A 12,903-nucleotide genomic window follows, 5' to 3' on the forward strand; every position below is an offset into this window, starting at 1 on the left:
GTTGCTGCTTCTGAAATGAGGCTACGCACAGAGTAATCGTTTGGCCCGACCCCTGGGGACTGTGGGGAGACACTCTGACTTGTGAGTCCATTTTACCCCCGGCAACATGGTTCAGGCCACTGACTAGAAGCACTGCTTCAATGCCCACAGTGCTCTCAGAGGAAGTGACCTCAATACATCCAATAAGCCTGCTCGCAGGAGCGCGACAGCTGCAGAAGATTGGAGACACACCAGGTTTCTTATCTTAGATGCTGCTAAAATGAGAAAGTACATTGTTTTGGTGGTGTAAATGTCACAGGAAGAACAGCTCAAAGTTTTCTCATGCAGTCGCTATCTAAATGACATCTGCAGAGTAAAGAAGAAAAGTCGACTGGCTTGAATAATTTTGGATTGGAATGGAAAAAATAAGAATTTAAAGGCAATGAATAGAAAATAGCAACAAAATTCTAATTGTGTCTACGTGCTAAAATCCACAGTAAAGAATTAATGATTTTATTGATAATAAGAGTCATTTGTAAAATGCAGACTACATAAGATGGTTGTTTGGGTTTGTTAATTCACACTGTTCACTACAAAGATGAAGCCTGATTGCAGCCACACACTGCGAAGGTGGTCCAACCTCAGCTCTGTGATCTGATAGTGAAGTGATGTTTTTGTTTTTTAACTTTTGGATGGACACACTTACACGTTTTGCGTGTACTGATTTTATCAATGAACAGCTGCGTACCTGCAAAACTACTATTTGTGCAAATCTTTTTCCATTGGCTCACTAAGTGTGGTTCAGTCACATACGTAACGTTCACTTACGGCCTTTTTTTGCTTCCATACAGCACCTGTTTAGTCCTTGTAGTCGGGTCAGTTGTGAACATGTGTCTATAAATAAAGAGCCAAATGTTTCACAGGAGATGCAACATATTGGGCTTTATCAGGCTGAGACAAACGTGCCTCTAGATCCTGCTGGTTATCACATCGTGAAAAAAGTAACTGTAATATTGATCGTGTCCGTTTTGTGTGGTTAAAAATCTTTTTAGTAGCATTACCAACACTTCTCAGCAAACACCAACAGCTGCAAGTTACTGTAAGTCATGCAGGCTACAAGAGTCTTCCCAAGGTCTAAGGGGGAAGATCAGTGAGGGAGGTTTAAAATATCCCATGTTCACTGCTGAGAGGATAAGGATCTGGATCTGCGTGGTTTCTTTCAGGAGCTTTCCCCCCTTTTACTGCTGCTGTCACAATGAGGTAGTGCTGTAGCTGATAAGACAGAAATCAGTCCTTCACCTATGGCCTCTCCACAGGCGGCAAGCAAATTTTAAGGCTCTTTGCACTGTGGAGATTGTTGAGGTAACATACTGAGCTGCAGGAGCTGATTTGTGCTGATTAGCGGGCCCATGTGACTGTGGGCACCGGGTCCAGGTGATTGTGTGGGATCCTGCATTTGGCACTTGTTACTGCGGTTTTCCACTGAGATGTTAATCATCCAGCATGCGCCAGAGGCATGATTAAATGTCACGCAGCTCCCTCAGCTTTGGCCCTCTCACTGTGAATAAACCTCTCTCACCCACAGGCAGACAGGGCCTGGAGCCTGCAGCCGCAATTTGAACTGCCCGACCTATGCAGTGCCACAGCTCCCCCTACAGGCCAAAGAACAAAAGACAACAACAAGAAAATTCTTTTTATTTGACGTTACTCTTAATCAAAAGAGGAAACTGTGCAATCACCAGGTGATGCACAGACATACATGTATATAGAAAGTATACAAAAGATAAAAAGATTTTAAAATAATGCAAATGACATAAATTAAGACAGAAAAAAGACAGAAAAAAGAAAGGATTGTCAGAAAAACTGAGGATTTTTCTCCAAGCTTCACATCCCAGTGCACCTCAGTCTGCAATGGAGTTTGCCGACCCCCCACTCAGAGGTCAGAGCCTGAACTTCAACAGGTAACAGACATCGATGAGCAGTTAGTTTCATCAAACCACAAACCGTCATGAAGCTGTTTCTACCTGTTCATGATTTTACAGTAGAAATGTTTTTGAGAGTTTTTGCTTTGTGTTGTCGGCTTTTTGTTCATACCTAAAAACTATGAGACTGTACACGTGTCCTCATTAGGGCACAAATTTGTGTTGGTGTGTTTATGGTGTAACGTAAAAATAATGCAACTAGTAGTGCAGCAAATTACTTTCTCAGGCGATTACTTTAGTAACTGTAATTTCAATATGTGATCAATAAAATATCTAGTCATGTGTCAAATGGCATGGTTTGCACACTTCCTGGAAGGATGGGCAGAACTGGCCATTTAAATTTTAAAATGAAAGCTACAGGTTTCTGTAGCTTCAATCTTTGGTGGTACGTTCTAAAAACGATCATTTATGATTTATAAGTTGCATGTAAATATTTTACATTATTCTGAAAGTCTTTCAAGAGCACCGATGGATCTTTTTTCCCTCCACATCTGCAGATGAAATTCTTCTGTTATATTCCCGCTATTTAGACAGTGGCCCTTCCACGACGCGCTATTTCTTCAGCGTTTATCTGTTTAGCGCACTCTTCCAGGTCTGTTATGACCTTAGACGCTTCAGGTCGGTCTTCGGGATTCATACTCAGCATTGATCTGATGGTGATGCACTGTAGCATAAAAAGAGCAATAAAATATTTATTAGAAACAATCTCTCATTTGCACCATTTCTAGAGCTCAACTTCAACAACATTTTCCACTAAGTGTATATCTTTTAAATCCAGAGTCTTATTTCCCTAAATATGATGATCATCCCTTTCTGATTTTGTTCTCATCACCATCAGATGTTTGAACCTAAACGTCCTGATGCTCCACAGACTTTCCTTGCTTCTGTGACAACTAAAAAAAGGCCTTTTCTAATGATTAATTAGCCTTTCAGACACTGGAATACTGGAGAGGTGTTTGCTGGAAATTGTCTTCTGTTAGCTGATGTAAATAATCCATCTAAAATCAAACACATACATTTCTAAGTGATCCTAAAAATTTGAGAGGTTTTGGATCACAGCCTTTCCTCTGCCAGCACATATGTCGTGAGAAATTCATACTGAAATTTGCTAATACACTGAGAAAACGTTGATGTACCTCCGAGATAAAAGTGGATGCAAATTCTGGGGGAAGCTCCTGTTTTCTGATGTCATCCCATGTCTGAAATTAAGAAATATAGTTCAGGAAATTTCTAATGAATAGTTAAAGACAAAACATTTGACCTTCTACAGATTATGAGCTACCATGCACAGCATTCTGATTGTGACTCAACAACCTACCTTGTACTTTTCATAACGAGTGGAGAATTTCCAAAGAAGCTCAAAGTAGATCAGCCCCAAAGCAAATATGTCAACCTTCCTGCCATAGTTCGTCTCGCTCTCCTGTGTTAAAGCAGTTAAACAGCATTAATAACAAGAAGCACTGAGCGCACAAACCTCCACCAAGGCAGCTCACTCTCTGGTCAGTGTTTACATTTAAGGGAATAGTACTGTATTTTGCATATAGAAATTCTGTAAGCATGGTTAATAAGTATTAATAGGTATTGATTTGTAAATAATTGGGCATGAATAACCTGAGCTTACAGAGCTATAGACTAACTTTTCCCACGGTTGCACTGTGCGCCTAACTTTTTTTCTTCTTAGGTCCACCAACACAAAAGTTAGGCACACCCCAATCTTTCAACCGCATCGATTAACACTGCAGTTTTTACATGTGCACTTTTTTTGGGGGAGGATTTGCTGTCCATACAGGCAATATTAATTTGTAACAATCTTGTCAACACAAAGTTCTTTTTTTGGAGCACAGTTATACAAGAAAGATAAGTTACTGAAAAAGTGCTTGTGCTTAAAGTGCTTTGGCACTCTTTGGCAGTATTGCAGGTAATGTTAAACTTAATCATCATCTCGGCCTCCTCTGACGACCTGTTTCGCTGCTGCCTGCAGTTTAAAGGCAGTAGGAAGAGGGGACACTTGGGCAGTGCATTTATCGCGGCATAGATTGTGTTTTCAATCATTCTTTTCATCTTTTGTCATTACCCAACAGCTACATCCACTTCTGTCGGGCTTAGGCTACCCACTAGGGCTGGGTATTGTCCCTGATTTCTATAATCGATATAATCGATATAATCGTAACTGAGGATAAAACACAGAAAACATGAAAGAGATTTTCCTGGCCTAACTTTTTATATCAGATAACCACCTTAAAAAATATTTTGCAAGCTAAGAGTTTTTCAATTTGGTATAATTTCTGAAAATAAAAAGTATTAAACAGCAAAATTAAGGATTTCTTGTCGGAGGTCATTTTGGGGGAAAAGAGAAAAACAGCGGCCGACAGCGCTGTAAACAACGGTAAACTGGTGTGGAATAAGCAAACGAATAATACAGGAAACAGAGATTTGAGATGGGAAACTGTTCTTGAAGTACATTTTGGTCGAAGAGGGACAAAACCTGCAGCTCAGAATCAGTGAGCTGACGACTTTCAACCCCGACGGGTTCGTGCCATCGGGTGAGAAAGCCGTCATCTCACTGATACGTCGGCTCCACGCTCTGTGTTTACGTCTTTGTGTGGAATCTGTTTACTTGCTCTCATTTACTATTTTATCTGTTTGGTGGTTGTTCAAATAGTTTTGTGAGCTCCTGGCTTTTCTGGCAAAAAACATTAATATTTAAAAATTGATTCAGGATTTAATGAATCAACATCGCGTTATTCAAGCTAAAATCCACTTTAATTGGAAAATCGACTATTGAAACCCAGCCCTACTACTCACCTGTCTATCCACCTAAACTTTCCAACGTATACAGACGTAGGCTGAAAGGAATATCTGGACCAGGACCAATCAGAGGTCCTGTCCCTGACTATCTCTGATTGGTTTAGACCACGATAGGGGCATAATGTGCGTTTGTTGTTGATTACATGGAGACTTTCAGAGTAGCAGAGACTTTTTTTTCTTTTTAATCGAATGGCTGGATGATTTTTCTTTAGTTGCATCATTGAGAAATTAGAGCCCCGGGCTTATTATGTAATAATACAATTTTCTAACTAACTAAGCAGCTCATCTTTTTTTCTTGACGTGTTCTTTAAAGATATAATATGTTGTGGGGTCAATGTGAAAGAAAGGCAGATGTAAAACGCAAAAGTGAGGTCAAAGGGTTAAATGTGACATATTTGGATGTAAACTATAATGTGATATTTAGAAGCCACATATACCAGTATCATTTCCTAAATGGAAAACGCATAAATAAACAGTACATTTTTAAGCAACGTTTTAAATATTTTTAAAGACATTTTACAAAAGTCTGACCTCATTTGACTGAAGAAGGAATCGGAGGTCCCAAGTAATGGGTTATTTAGAATCTCTATATACACTATATTGCCAAAAGTATTAAACCACTTATCCAAATTAGTGAATTCCGACGTTGCAGTAACATCCTGAGGCACACAGTGCACACAGGTTGCTGACTTTCTGCAGAGTCAATTTCTACAGAACTCCAAACTTCATGTGGCCTTTAGATTAGCTTAAAATCAATGCGGCTTCATGGAATAAGTTTCCATGGCTGAGCAGCTGCATCCAAGCCTCACATCACCAGGGACAATGTAAAGTGTCAGCTGCAGTGGTGTAAAATACGCCATCACTGGACTCTAGAGCAGTGGAGACATGTTCTCTGGTGTGACGAAGCACACCTTGGTGGTTTTCAGGAGAATGGTACTTGTCTGGCTGCACTGTGCCAAGTGTAAAGTTTGGTGGAGGCGTGGGGTTGATTTTCAGGAAGTTGTTCCAGTGAAAGGAACTCCTAATGCTTCAGCATAATAAGAGACTTTGGACAATTTTATGCTCCCAACTTTGTGGAAAATGTTTGGGGATAAACCCTTCCTGTCCCAACACCAGTGAACAAAGTAAGGCCCATTAAGACATGGATGAGCATGTTTTGTGTGGAAGAACTTGACTGGCTGGCACAGAGTCCCGACCTCAACCCCCATACAAAGATGAGAGCGGTAAATGTGAGCCAGTTTTCAATAAACACACTCTTATAAACACACTGCTTGTCCAGGTGCAAAGAATGGCTTCATATCAAATCTTATAGATTAAGAATTGGATATTGCTCAAGTTCATATGCGAGTCAAGGCAGAGGAGCAAATACTTTTGGCAAATATATTGCATGATTTCCTATATGCCCATATGTTGTCCATAAAAACATAGTTTTAATAAACAGCTCTATGGCAATATCATCAATTGAACGTGCGATCACTCTATTGAACTTTGAGAGGTCAGAGGTCAAGAATGATTTATTTTAAATCTTTTCACAATACTTTATGTTGACGATACACACCACACTTATAAGAATCATAGTTTCTAAGTTACAAGGCTTTTTTAAATACATCGCAATAAATCATAAACTTGAAGAACTTGGTGGATGTATGCCACATTTTAATGGATTGTTAAGACGACCCCACTCTACACGTCTACAAAGAAATTAGCATCATAATGTCAACGGACTCACCTGTTCAGGAGCCATGTATGATGGTGTTCCCTTATTTACAGTTCTCTTCATCGGGGACTTGTCATCGTCGTCGTTCTCAGCAGTGACCAGTCCAAAGTCTCCGATTTTTACTTTTGTGTCCTGCCCAAACAGGATGTTGGCAGGCTAGCGGGACGAAACAAAGCAAACATGTGACCAATTGTTACATCCTGTGAGGCTGTGAGAGTGTGTGGGTGCGGTGTTGCAATAAACAGTAATGAGTGAGAATCTCTGGGTTTCTGTGGATTTCAGTAAAAGAGTAAACTGAATAATTTTAGAAAAACAAAAAGTCACATACGAACATTACACCTTGTTGTCAGGTTTTAACCTGTACACACACACACAGCCCTGTGCGCTACCTGTGGTTAGCCCGTTATCTGCTTCGTCTGGCTCACCTTCAGGTCTCTGTGGATGAGCTTCTTGGAGTGAATGTACTCGATACCACTGACCATCTGCTGAGCAATGGTCAGACTTTCTTCTCTTGGAGTTTGATTTCTTCGTATACCAGTCTTCTATCCAGTCTAGAAGTGTTTTGGTGTCACACAGTTCCATCCGAATGTAGAGGCACTTCTTGGGTGAACCAGTGGAAGACCTAAAACAGGATGAATGATCAAACAGTGAAATGATACAAAAGAAGTGAAGAATTACTTTCACAAGTGGACGAGTCTTACTGTGTACTGCAGCTTTCGTCAGTGCTGTCCGACTGGTATCCTGAATCCTCCATCCAACACGAGAAGTATCTAATGATATTAGGGTGCTCAAGGTCTGACAACGCCTTGGCTTCTCGTAGAGCTTTTCTAATTCAAAGAGGGGGAAAAAACCCTGAATCATACAACTTTACTATAACTATAACAATATAAACCAATAAAGCACGCAGTGAAATCATGCAATATTACTGAACACTTCACTTACTCGTTCCAGCGGATGATCTTTATTGCGTAATATTTTTCCACCAGTTTATCTTTTACCATGACTACTCGACCAAAAGCTCCTTTACCCAGCTTCTCTACGTAGTCAAACTGTGAATGACTGTTGACAGAAATCTTTTATTAAATATCAATTTCTTAAAGCAATTGAACAGAATGTGATAATTTTGATAATATTGCATTCTCATATTTTTATTTTCCATACCTGAAGATTTCTGAATCAGCTGGCATTATATCACTGGGAGAGCTTGCTGAACTCTTTTCTTCAGGACACAACATATCCTTGACAAAACAATACAATAGAATGCATAGTGTAAAAAAAAGAGAAAGAAAGAAAAGACACCAAAGCATGTAGCATGAATTAAATCAATGAACTTTCATTGTTCGCGTCATTGAACTACTAAGCTGCAGTTCACAGTATCTTTTTTAAAATACTGTGAACTGCAGCTTAGTAGCATGTCTGAATAGATGTTCACATATTTTGGGCTTCATATAAGCTTTTTGTTGCTCTGCAAGTTTGAGTAAATACAGAAGATTTTGCTAGAAAATATAAAGCAATAGTAAATTAAAGTAAATCAATATTTACTGCATATAAATAGCTAGCTAATAAATGTTGGGTTACTTAACGTAATCCCTGATTCTCTGATAATGGAGTGAGATGTTTCACTATGGGAATCACCTTGGTGTGACTAACTATGGAAGCTCCAATGACACCCTGTCTGTCCATGATAGATCTGTCGAGCTGTGCCCCTCCTGACTCATTCTCAGCAGATTTCTTTTGGTCCCCAAGCAAAGGATGAAAGTGCTGGTAAAACACTGTTATCAAAGAACCAGGGGTTACGTTAAGTAACCAACCACTAATTTAATAGTCGACGTGTCTGAAGCTTTGTAAGATCCTGAAAAACGCAGGAATAACTAGTAGGATTTAAAAGTGTAATAACGTACTGAAACATAAGATGGCAGCACTGCATGTACAAGGATGCCAGCTGCCACTAAACGCGAAAGAAGAAAAAGAAGCAGCAGTCTCCGGTATCATAGCTGTGTCCAAATTCAGGGGCCGCATTTTGTCCTGGATTGTCTTTTCGATTTTTCCAGTTATCGGACTGAGCATGTTTAGCAACCATACAAGACTCGCTATAACGCAATTGCCTGACACAAACATCAGCCATCTTGCCAAACAAAACCAGGAACTGCTGGAACAACTCGCCTGACACAACAGCTGTTTAATAGAGTGTAACTATAAGTGGACTTCTTCCAAAGGATTTACCATAATCCAAACTGGGACTGGAAAAACCGTTCTGCGATATACTCCTATAGAGGACAACGGAGAACTGTTAAGCACCTAATCAAGTTTGCCTGGACACGCTAAGGAAACTCAAAGTAGTTTTTCACGGGAAGAAAGCGACAATGAGTTAGGAGGCGCTGGTCGGTAAGTTAGAATAAGGGGGCGGAGTCCTGAGCTTGGCTTGACAGGTCTGTCATAGACAGATGGGTTGTCATTGGAGTTTCCATAGTTTGTTACACCAAGGAAATTCCCATAGTAAAACACTGAAGTTAGAAAAAGAACTTGTTTTTGTTCTAATAATCACGTTTGATTTAAAATAGGACATGTGCGTGAAACATCAGATTTTACTGCCAGTTTCTTCAGGTTTCACTCAATTTTTGATCTTCTTGTTTTTAGGAGGATTTCAGACTGGACCTTGGAGTCACTCGGACACACTGGCCGCTTTTAAAGTTTTTACTCAAAATAGCACTGTTAGTGTGAAAGGTAATACAAGACCTGAACCTTGGAGTTTTTTGACGAATTACATGTCTGTCCCACAGGTTCTAATGAAGCACCACAGATATCCCTGGGAGAAAACAAAGAGGTAAATTAGTAAACACTCCGTCCTTTTTCTCTCTTTTGCGTATCCTCCTCAGGGTTGAGGGGGACAGGAGCCTAACCCAGCTGTCATAGGGCGAGAGACAGTGTACATCCTGGACAGGTAACAGTCTAGTCTACCATTTTCACAAATCTACCACTGCTATCAGTTTGTGACTTACGGTTCAGTCTGTGGTGTGGGCAGCGTGCCTGAGGCTTCATCTTGAAACACTTCGAAGCGCGACACCTGAAACACAAGCAGAAAGTCTTTAACTTCTGTACCATATCGTCCTCCTTAAAATCTATGTATGTTATGTTAATTACACTTGCAGGCAACAACTCAATGCATTTATTTATGGTCGGTCTTATAATTTAAGTGATCTACTGAGATTTTCCTACACAACCATCTATGGTTTACAGAGAATGGCCAGGAACCGAGAAGATATCCAGTGAGTGGTAGTTCTCTGAAAAGGTCTCTGATGCCAGAGGAGAACATCAATAATGGTTTGAGTTGAAGGGAAAGCACCATTAACTCAAATAACCATACAGGTAGAAGAGTATCTCTGAAACAGCAGCAGAAGACCACACTGGTAGCCACGCCCATCAAGATTAAACAAATTTAAGACTGGTTTCTTGAACATGACAATGGGCCTGATTTACAAACAGTGTGCACAAACAAATATGTGTGCAAATTTGGAGTAGAACAGTTTTATGCAAAAAAAGAAATAACAATAATAACGACTTTATTTTTATTTGTCGTTATTACTTCTGGTCATTTACAGTTTTCCAAAACACCACAGACTACAAAATGCTCAGAATTACAAAAAAAAGCTTGTAAAAAAAGCTAAATATTACTTGGAAAGGTGTAAGCCAGGGGTGTTCACAGCAGCTTATGCAGTAACCATAGTAACCACGGACTGAGCAGCTGGATCGACACAGGTCTGACAACAATTTGACATGTATGATCTTGAAACAGGACAGACTTTGTAATTGCTAACCTCATATCAAATGTGTACGTAGGCCGAGTCCATGTTTGACCTTTATTTATTATCTAATCTTTGCTCTCAAACTTTTAAACAGCAGTGAGTCTGCAGCTGAGAGAATACAAACTCTGTCCGTGCAGATTTTTAACATTTCTGATTAAAAATCAGCACATGCAGATAACACATAACACACAGCAAGAACACGTATTCAACCAAACATCTGCGACAAACAAGTGTTCATCTTTTTTACAACAGTGTTGTGTTTGACTGCTATATTTGTATGGTCTTTATGCTGTAGATTTTTCCTCACTGCTTTTGTCATGTACCCCAGTGAGCTTGAGTGGTGATGGGCACTGAATATTTTCTTGTATACATTTTTGCCCATTTTGGGCAGGGCATATATTCCCTGCCGCGCTTATCCTGGCTTCCTCGTACATTTCAATCATTTTAGCGTTTTTAATGTATTTAATAAATTAGATCTTTTCATTGTTTTCTTGGTGCTGTTACATGTATAAAACGTTGGTTTTGTACTAGCATTAAACCTTGTGAACTGACTCTATGCATATGGCTCTTCTCTATCTAAATAGTACTTCCTATGGGTCACACACGTATCATAAATTGGGTGGTAATTTTGTGTGCAAATTCAGACTCAAGTGGCCTTCGTAGTCACTGGATCTTAATAAGTCAGACAGTATTTCCTGGTACTTCATTTTGACCCCTTAACATTTACAGTAATAACAAGATCCGCTGTTTGCTCCAAGTTACAAGCTACACCATGCATACAAGTTAGTGTTTGATTTAAACCAGCACAGGTTATAATGTATTGCTACTCACCCCGTTAGTTTTGCGTTCAGATATACCATCAAACAAAGATTTTCTGCATTTCAGGTGAGAATGTTGCGCATTTGAATCTTTTTTCTTCATCTGAGAGAAAAACAGATTTTTCAGAAATGACATCATTGTTAAGAATAAGATCAACAAATTTGTCAAACGTGTTCCATATACAGGCACATGCACCATCTTACCTGCAGGATTAGATTTTCCTTCTCATTCAAACTTTCCAGGGCATTTCGAGCTGCGTTCTGCTTTGCTTTTTCAGCGTTCTTCCCCTCACCATCAGGAAACCTTTGCCCATTAATCACAGCCCTCATGATGACTCTGACAAAGAATTTTAAAGCTCTAATTAACATTGCTGATGTACTCTAAGTCAAAAGTTTGATCACAGTTTCTCATTTAACAGTTTTTCTTTATTTTCATGACTATTTACATTGCAGATTCTCACCGAAGGCATCAAAACTATGAATGAACACAAATGGAATTATGTAGTAAACAAAACGAAGTGTGAACTAACTCAAAACACGTTTTACATTTTAGATTCTTCAAAATAGCCACCCTTTGCATTGATTACTTAATGAGCTTCATAGTCACTTGAAATAGCGGTAAGTGGTAACTGAATGTTTCTACTAGGCAGAGCTATGTCAGGACATGGCAACATAACCGCAGGGAAATTTATGGCGATGATGATGTTGCAGGAGCGAGCACAACATGACAAATCTGTCAGAGAAGGACGACATTTTGATCATGCCGATCGCAGAAATCTGAAGCCACGGAGGGCCCGACTCAGACAGTGGTTCCGCCGGCTAAACCCACACAGCCCCTCTTTCTCTTTACATGGTTTGGTTATGAAAAGAAACAACTTAGTCCCAAGTTAAATAATGTAATAAGCGAGGTCACTGCCACAGTCAACTACGTCAAAACACGACTTGTTAAAGCCCGGATTTTTCGGGACTGTGCGAAGTAATGGGCTCCGACAACACAGCCGTTGTGTATCACAGCGAGTCCCGCGTATTCCAAGTTAAACCAAATAGCTATTATTAAACTAATATAAGACTACAAGGACTTAGTAGTTGGTTTAGCACTTGCATGGCCCAATGCACAATATGGCAGCATACCCTCTTTAATACATTGCAGCTGCCGAACACATTTATCCGGTTTTAGCTCACCTCCCGCCAGGTCTCTCTAAAACGTTCTCATATTCCAGCTTCAAATCGTTCCTCCGTGCAAAGTTTTTCAGTCGTGTTGTGTACTTATTCTTGCCCATCTTAAATCGCGAAACCCTGGTCGGACAAATGCTTGCTGTAGTACAGCAGAGCTCACACACAGATCTAAATTTCCCGGGGCCGCTGGCAAGTGAGGGACGAGGACACTTCGTCAGAAACGTACGGTGGCCCTGAGAGGCCAAACGGACTGCAACTTCAGAAAACACTTGCAAAAAGAAAAACGCTGCAAAAGCACACACAACACAACGGAAATGTGCCGAGACTTGATTCATCGGAGCAGTCACGTGATCTTTGATGCCCGAAGACAAACGTACCTGCTCACTGGTTCACTAAATCACGTGGAGGCAGGGACCTCACAGCATACTCCTAACCTATTATAAGTTTGTATTGTACATTGTTATATATTGTGTATTTTTTTTATTATTAAAAAAACATCAACAAGTCACAAGCAAAATGAGAACACACCATGGCACATGTTTAAACAAGGAAGGTTTATTCATAAAAATGATTTATTATTAAAAAAGACACAACATAATTTTTCTCCCTCCCAAAAAAGA

At 39.9% G+C, this 12,903-nt stretch overlaps 1 pseudogene across 1 annotated transcript; it reads right to left on the reverse strand.

The window, feature by feature from the left end:
* Positions 1–801: 801 nt before the first annotated feature.
* LOC146505137 (interferon-induced, double-stranded RNA-activated protein kinase-like) lies at positions 802–12,621 on the reverse strand (annotated as a pseudogene). The gene is made up of 13 exons (XR_014877570.1): positions 12,290–12,621; positions 11,312–11,444; positions 11,121–11,210; positions 9,486–9,550; positions 9,223–9,292; positions 7,648–7,724; positions 7,429–7,545; positions 7,188–7,313; positions 6,912–7,108; positions 6,499–6,642; positions 3,280–3,381; positions 3,098–3,160; positions 802–2,625 (listed from the first exon to the last, which is right to left on the reverse strand). The product of XR_014877570.1 is annotated as an interferon-induced, double-stranded RNA-activated protein kinase-like (transcript).
* Between the last annotated feature and the right edge of the window lie 282 nt (positions 12,622–12,903).

This window comes from Neolamprologus multifasciatus, chromosome 13, assembly GCF_963576455.1.
Source record: "Neolamprologus multifasciatus chromosome 13, fNeoMul1.2, whole genome shotgun sequence".
NCBI classification, from domain to species: domain Eukaryota; kingdom Metazoa; phylum Chordata; class Actinopteri; order Cichliformes; family Cichlidae; genus Neolamprologus; species Neolamprologus multifasciatus.